Here is an 8,645-nt window from a genome sequence, read left to right on the forward strand (position 1 = left end):
ACCGGCCGACTGACTCAGGCGTTATCCGCGAGGACGACCCGGCTGCCTTCGCCGCGATGATCCTCGGCTTCGTTCGCGGAATACGGATCTCGCCGGCGATTTCATCTTGACGCGTAAGCAACTGCTTAATGAAAATTCAAGAAAGTAACGAGTATAAAATTGCGATAAAATTACACAAAGAGGAAAAGTGAGAACCGCATTTTGCTCGCCGAATATACGGTAGACCGGCTCAAGTTGACGTATGCGTTTCGTTTATGTGTGCATATTTATCGTAGGGTAAAACGGAGCGGATTTTACCTCGGGCAGAATCCAATTGGCAAAAAGGACGAGTGGTGATCATGATAATAAATTGACAATAATCTTCGCAGTTGAGAGGTGGCGGCGTTAATTATACACAGTAGAAAATTTTATGTTAAATTTAACACATTTCGCACGTCCCAAACAGCCCGCAAAAATTTTTCTGTTATTTCACTTAACACAAAATTAATATCCATAATATGTTAATCGACGTTGAAATATAAAACGTGTTATTTTAACTTACACTTGTTGAATATCGATTCAATACAAAATACGAAATAACATAAATACAATATAGTAAATTAACACACGAGTGTGTTAAGAATTTAACACCAAACTTTTAACACGGATCGATTTTAACGTAAATACAAAATGTCTTCACCATGTAAGACGTTTAGGTGCATATCTGAATAAAATGAGAAAGAGAAAGAGGAAAAATAATAAAATAGTAAAATATAATAATATTAAAAGGAAATGATAATATATGATAAATATGCATAATAATACTAAAAGGCACGATAAAATATAATAAAAAAAAGGAGAAGAAGAAGAAGAAGAAGGGAAACGTGCGTTCTAAAATTCGAACGAATTCGCACGAAAGTTAACACTGGATCCCTCTATTTCTCACCGTTTCTCACAACAAATACCTAAACAAGACACCCACGGCCGACATAACCGTTGGTTCAACCTGAACCATCTTCCCCTAACGCTCGGCTCGCTCGATGCTCCTCCGCGAAAACGGCGTCTCGGCGAGGAGCGTCGCTCAGCTCGCGCTGTGAGCACGGCGCACGAAAAACACGCGGGTCAGCGTCCTGAGAGGGGTCATGTGGATTCACGGCGGGATGCATCGGGGACGAGAAGGGGGCGCGCCAACGTACACGAGCGGCGTTCGATAATTATCGATGGAACCGATCGTGCGTGAGGCCGGAAAAATCCCGGCCGGCTGAGCAACGGGACAGGCCGGCGCGCGCGCGCTCGCTCGCGCGAGATGCACCGGCCGGCAGCAGCCCGCCGCCGATGTCGGGATGAAGACGTCCTAGCTGCTCGGTTACGTACGTAAGCCGAGGGAATAAGTGTGGGTAATTTGCTCGACTGGCTAGACCACTTGTTTCGCTGAGAGAGAGAGAGAGAGAGAGGAGAAAAAGCAAGAGAGAGAAAGAGAGAGAGAGAGAGTAGCAATGTGGTGCCGTTTGAGCCCCGCGCGAGCGGACGGATACACGCGGGCGCACGCACGCGTGCGGATCCTGTCACACGTGGCTGTGTAGCGCGCGAGAGAATGTGCGTGAACGCATCCGCTCGCGCGAATAGTCGGGGTGGAGTGTTCGTCGCGTACACGTGGATGCGGGGGAGAGGGATTCTCTTACGGAACTCGCGCGCCGGGGAGGACGGATGAGTGCGCGGACGCGCGCGTTAAAAAAGAAACCGGGGACCGTTAGCGATCGTAATTGCTCCGCTCGTTAGCGGCTGGAATAGTTTCTGCTAATTTTCGAATTGCTCGGTAATCTTCCTCGGATTTTCCGTAATGTCATTTGTGGGTCGAGTGAGAGAATCGTTCGGCATGACGAGGCTGGCCTCGCCGAGAATAGCCTTTGTGTTTCGCGACGATCCGTTGCTGCAGCCCGGAATCGTCGAACGCGATTTCCTTCGTTTCACGGAGTCTCGATCACGGAGCCTTATTTTCGACGCTTAGCGAACGCTTGCCTTTTCGATTCTGAGCCCCGTTTTTCTCACACGCACGATGTACGTTCCAGCTTGAAAATCGGGAGAGCGCGTTCAGAATCAGCCACGGGAGCTAAAATAGGGACAACTGATGTTGTTACCTGTAGCTGGATCGGTTTACCAGCGAAATTGATTAATTGAAGCGCATTTGCCGCAAAGTACAGCTACATTGTTCGCTGTGTCTCCTTAATGCGAACGAGCTGATAAATTTAGCTGCGGTGGCGACAACATTGTGCGGAAATAAGTACCAGATTCGAATAAATAACTGCTCCAATAATCCTTGGCAAGCCTTTACTTGGGGTTAGGTAAATATTTCTTTTTCCAGAAATAAACCTTACATCCCATAAATCGATTTCTAAGTGTTTGTCCTCGGTGTGTTTAGCGGCCGCTGCGCCGTACTCCGAAGTACGGTCGCTGAGGTTCAAAGTGTGTCTTGGCCGGTGTACATTCGAGCGAGAGGCGTCTGTGACTCGCTGATGTCAGGGCAACGTGGCGATTAGTTTCCCCGGGCGACCTCCGGCGGAATCGGCCGGGCAGGACACGCTGGGAATACTGCGGCGGGAACGGCCGGTGGATAAACAACGAGCGACGACGGTTTGCCTGCCGGCCGGCCGTGCTCGCCGCTTTCCGCCGCGACTGCCTCAAGTGCCACGGCAGGCTCGACGGAATTAATGAGACTCGAGTTTCCAGCGCTGTTGCGTTTGATAGAATCAGCGTATCAAAATGCAGATATTCGCGCGCGGCTACGGGTATCGCGCGCGATATCGCCGCGTTAATCGCGCGGTGGGACGGCGCGAGACGCGTTTAATCCCCGCGCGCGGCAAGTCGCGCATCCGCGATTTATAACATGGCTGAACAACTCGCGAAATCGTATACCCTAACTCGAGCCCGAGAAAGGATACGCGGGCAGTTTTCCAAAGGGAAAAAGAGGGAGCATCCTCGGGTCTCGCGACATGTGCGACGAACCTACGAGAATTCTTTTTTACCGATCGGTAAGTGAGTTACATCCGATAATGACCGAATCGTCGAATCACAGGAGGATGTATCGATATATCGGGTATATCGAATCGATCGTTGAACCATCCCCCCTCGTCGGTGACGATTCGCGCGTTGCTTGTTTGGGTTTTCGCGCGCGCGTACGCTTCTCGACGAAAGCACTGACCGGCCTTCTCCCGCGACCCTCGCGTGTTGCCCGTACGTGTGTGCGTGTATACGCGCATGTCGTGTGTGCGCGCTCTCGTGTGTGTGCGTAATGATAGATATCACCGCGTCATCCATTGTAATGCGTGTAATGAGAATCTCAAATAGGCGTGCAATTTGATAAGCTTGTCAACCGTCGTTACGGTTCATGCGCCCGGAGAATGGAATAGGGATTACAGTTATCCCGAAGGGCAACAGACCGCTGTTAACTCGCGAAAAATCTGCGCTCTTTTTCCTTTCTTCCCTCTCCCTCTCTCTCTCTCCTCTACCTCCGCCGCCTCTTTCACTCGCCACGTGTGAAATACGGCGATGAGTATCAGCGGAGAGTCGCGGGATTTTTCCTCGCTCGCCTCAAAATACCGTTTCACGAGGGCGAGAGAGAGAGAGAGAGAGAGGAGGAGAAAGAGATAGAGAAGCGAATCGCTGGGGGGAAGTGGAACTCGAAGCGCGTTCAACAGCCCGAACAATAATGGCGTTCTCGTGCTGCCTGGAACGCACCCGTGGCTCGCCCGGACGACGAGAAGTAACGAGCGAGTCCGGCGCGATTTAATTGGAAATCCATCAAGAAGCGAAAGGGACTCGACTCCTCGATTCGGTCGTTCGCCGCTTCGCGGAAAACAATTAAACAGCCGCAAAACCGATAGAATTCCCTCCCTGATTGCGTAACGATTACTCGCACCCGCTCTCCGCCGAGCGTACCGTGCGTAAGCGAACGTCGAGGCGAAAGTGTGACGAAATAATGGTCTCGTTACGATCCCTCCTCCGCGCCGATGGTGGTGCTCCTGTCGCGGCAATTTTCGAGATAATTACGCCGACGCGGTCGAGCGACGTCAGGCGTTACCGCGCTTTCCCCCCCATTACGGACGTAAAGTTTGATTACTTCTTACAGCCGCGCGCGCCCATTAGTTAGTTACTCGCACCGTGTGCACGTGCATACATACGTACGCGCGCCGGTCAGCACCGGCGATAAACGTTACGCCGATCGGCAGCGCACGTGCATCGGCGCGTCGAATCACCGTAACAGTTAGAGCGCGCGCGCGCGCGCGCCGTTAATTGTCCGTCGAAGCGCGGAATCGTACGCGAGAAAGCGGCCGGCTTTTACGAGCGGCCGCTCCGAAATCAAAAGTGATTCGTGAGCGCGCGCCGTCATGAGTTGGTTCAATGGGCGTGGCTACTCGCACGCGCGATGTCAGATTTGGAAAATAGCCGAGAAACACGTGGTCGGGTTTAACGTAGCCCTTTGCCCCGCGTTTCTTGGCTCGCGCTGCTCCTGCGAGAGAGAACTTGGTCTCTACCGTACGGCAGTTCGGCGAGAACCGAAACTGGCTCAGCTCACACGACACCGGGTGTCGGCGGACGGATCGAAGGACGGATTCGTTTACGTAAGTTACCGCGGAATTCATGAGTAACAGTAAAAAGTTTCGGGTTAAATTTACCATATGTCAGGTGTCCTGAACGGCCCGCTCAGATTTTCCCGTTAATTTGACACTAGGCGAGTATGTTGAAAAGTGACGCAAATATATCGCGTCGAAAATTGACACGGAATTAATACGGTTGATCGGCACTGAAGTGTAAAGTGCGTTATTTTCACACGTGTCGAACGTCGACACGACGCAAAACGTTGAGGTGACGCGATATATGAAATTAACGCACCCACTATGTTGTAAGTTTAATACAAAAATGTTAACAAGGACCGATCTTACCACCAAGTGAAGAGTGATTCTTACTGTGTAGGGCCAGGAGTCCGGACTGCCGGGGTGTCTAAGATTCGGAGGGAAACGTTTGTGTTTGCTCGAAAAGGAAGGGGAAGGTTGAGAGGGCTGTTTGCACAGATACGGTCCGGACTATCGGGAGATATATCCGAGGTCGATAAAAGATTTCAGGAGAAAAGATAGGGGCCGACGAGTTGCGGCAAGAAACAGCGCGGCGAATGCATCGCCGAGAATGAGAACCGGCCGATTGAAATTGGAATTTTTCATCGCCGGTGAGTTTATCCGCGCCTCTCTCGGGATTATCGGAGCGCGACCGACTGTGTCCCTCCACCCTCTTACTCCTCCCTCCCGCTCTTCCTCTTGCCCTCGCGCCGAGAGTCCGTATTAATTTTTAGGTCGGGAGGTTAATCGCCGGCTCGCGCGCCAGATACGCCATAAATTTGAGATACTCGAGAGCGCGCTGGGAAAAATCGCTCGCCCTCAGCCGGCCGCCGACGTATCGCGCGCTTATCTCCGCAAGTAGCGCTAATAATAAGTTCAACGCGCCGCGGAATGTATTAATTGCACGGTAATTACGCCGGGCCGGATCGTTTCTTTTTATTTCCAGGGGACCCGCGCGATATTGACGGACGATACCGAGCTGGTGATAATGGCGACGTAACGGAAAACAAAGTGCGGCCGTTCTCTCACGCGATATATCGCCGCGGTGCTCGTGAAGGAGATCGCGCGCGGAATTAAGCAACGGACGGTTCGCTCGCGGTACGTTAATACATACACACATTACGCGCACGCGTCCGCGTCCCGGCGAACGAGCGTTCCAATTAACGGAGCCTCCACCTTCCCGATTTTTCACGAGCTAAGTCAACGTGCAGTACCGGTCGGTGTGAGCGAACGGCCCGTCGCACATCCCGCCGCGCGCGCCCAATAAGAACACTCTAATCCGCTCTAGCGGTACAAAGCGCACGTTAATTACGGTGATTGATTTAAGCCTCGTCGTCGGGGATTTAAGAGCCTCGCCCGAGCACCGGGTAGGTGCAGCACGCGGCCCCCATAATACGCGAGATCCCTCGTGTGTCTCCCATCGACCGGAGTGCGTATCTGCTCTCTCTCTCTCTCTCCCTCTTCCTTCTCGCAGGCGCGTCCAGCTCACATTCGCATACCTGAGCCAGCCTCGCACACGTCGGTGTACGCAGTGTACACACGCACACCTGCGTGAGCGAGCGAGTGCGCGCGTACGTACGAGAGCGCGTTACCGCGGCAAGGACGCGCCGTGCACGCGCTCGCTCCCCGAGAAGGAAAGACGGATCGACCTCGGTCAGATATCGGACGGACAAACCCACGACGCATCGATCAATGGATCACAAGAGACCGCAAACGTCGACCGCATGAATAGAGCCAATCACGGCGCGATCAATTTGCATTCGCGCCTCTCCGCTCGGCTCGTCCTTCCTTCCCCCTCGACGCTTCGTACTCTCTCTCTTTCTCTCTCTCTTTTTTGCTACCTTTTTTTTCCATTTTTTTCTTTTCATTTTTCTCTCTCCCGCTCGGCCGTTTCGCCGAGCGTTTCGAGTACAACTCCGGGCGACGGACGCGTCGCGGATTCCGCGGTAGAGAGATCGCGTCCCTGCGAACATCGATTCCGATAGCCGACTCCGCCCATCCAGAGAGATCCAGTTTGGATGAATGTCCTGCTAAGTTCGAGACGCGGCTCCGGTTCTCCTTCTCTCTCTCTCTATCTTCCTGTCTCTCCTCTTCCTTCTGCGGCGCGTTATTTTTCCCCATTCCTCCAGTCGCGACGTCGCTCGCGGTCGGAGCGCGCTCTCATCGCGAGCTATCGTTCGGTATCGATACCGACATCTGCATCGGCATCGAGGCGGATGTGTCGCCGATCTCGAGAATAATGGAGACGTTCTTCGCGACATGGAGACATGGGAGAGAGGAAGAACGTAGCCGAGAGAGCGCGGGCGCGCTTAGGACGCAATTAAGATTTAACGGCGTCGTAACGCTCCTTATCCGCGACGCTCGTCTGAATAATCGATTTCTCATACAGTCGAGCGGCTGATAAACTCCCCCCTGGGGGAGGGGGGAGTTCTGCGTCGGCGGTGGTAATGAAGTTACCGGACGGAGGATCATCTCCGTTCCCGCTCACGTCGAATTCCCGTGCGGCCGTAGTCGGCGAAGAAATCTCTCTCTCTCTCTCTCTCTCTCTCTTTCTCGCGAAGAGATCGAGAACGAAAATCTCGCGCCAAAGGGAGAGAGAGAGAGAGAGAGAGAGAGAATCTCGTCCGGATCTCTCGGCCGTGATAGCCGTTCTGCGACTTTTTCCCTGACGAGAGGAATATTTTTCCGTTCGCGACTCGCGCCCGGAATCGCGCGCGCGCCGGTAATGGAGAGCGCGTCGAGCACTCGCGACGCAGAGGTATCTCATAAATGCAAATTTCCACTTGCTGCCGAGGATACGGGCATCCTTGAAAACTCGGCCCCGATGCGCCTTCCAGCCTGCGTGGAGTACGATTTCTTTTTTATCGCGCCGCGATCACCGTTCGACGTGTAACTTTAAAGCCTCCGTCCGATCTCTGCTCGCCTTCTTGTTACGACACAACAGTGGCGTAGACGAGATCATGGCTCGAACGAGCGTACAATAGGAAGCGGGGGGAGGGGGGGGGGGGGAGGANCTCAAGAGGTTCTTATATTGTGTCGATCAGGCGCACATTGGGAGACCTGAATTAGTCGAAAAACCATAAATATGCCGCAAGAGTCTGCCACGTCAATCACGTTATCTTTTCAGCTTTAATATATCGAGCGATACAAGTTTCGTCAGGTATAAAAAGCAGCGAACTGTTCGATTGCCAGCAGCACGCTTTCTACATTCATCATTTTTGTACACTGCGAGGAAAAAGTGTTGCATTCAAGTATTCGCTAAGGAATGTCGAAGTTTAATTATTTCACTTGGATCAAAATTTATTACTTGAATGCAGCCACTTTCTCCTCTAAGTGTGCTACATTCAAGTAATATCTACTCGGAGGGCAGTTGGCATGCAGAAAAACCTAAGCAGTAAGACCTAAGAGAAGTGAGCAAACTCACCAATCACAATCGATTATTCTCCGACCGTGGGAAGAATAATCTACCACTTGGTACAGTTTTCTCACTGCTTAAGGTTTACCACGGCCCTTAATCTGAATCCAACAGTTACTCCGACACTCCTCAGCAGATTTTTACTTGAAAATGTAGCGTTTTTGTTTTCATTCAATATAATTACCTCAAGTATTCATGCACGAAAGTCACACAGCTCGAGGGAATTCTCCTGAAGCGCGACATCCGCTCTGCCTATCGATCTCGCGTCTCTCATTATTCGCGGCCCTATCGGCATTAGCCGACGAAGCCATAACCCGTACACCGGGTCGCGACACCCAGCGGGGGAATTCATCGCCGTGAAGGTACGGAGCTCGGCGGCGGTGTGCACGCTGCATAAGCGCGGTGAACCGCGCGCGTCCTTGCGGCGCGCATGCGAGGGGCCTTTTTCTTCCCGGGGCCTCCGTACGTTGCAGGTACGTACGGCACCGGGCGGTCGTTATTTATGTCCGGGCGGTTTTCTTACGAGCGGTTTATCGAAAGTGAGAACGCGCGATTGTTGCCGTTAAACGAGCGAAAACGCGTTTCATTCGCGAACGCGCGTCGTTTTACGCCGAGGTGAGGAGGGTGAGGGGGGGGGGGGG

Source organism: Dinoponera quadriceps, unplaced genomic scaffold (assembly GCF_001313825.1).
Source record: "Dinoponera quadriceps isolate SergipeBrazil2010 unplaced genomic scaffold, ASM131382v1 scaffold4009, whole genome shotgun sequence".
Taxonomy (NCBI): Eukaryota; Metazoa; Arthropoda; class Insecta; order Hymenoptera; family Formicidae; genus Dinoponera; species Dinoponera quadriceps.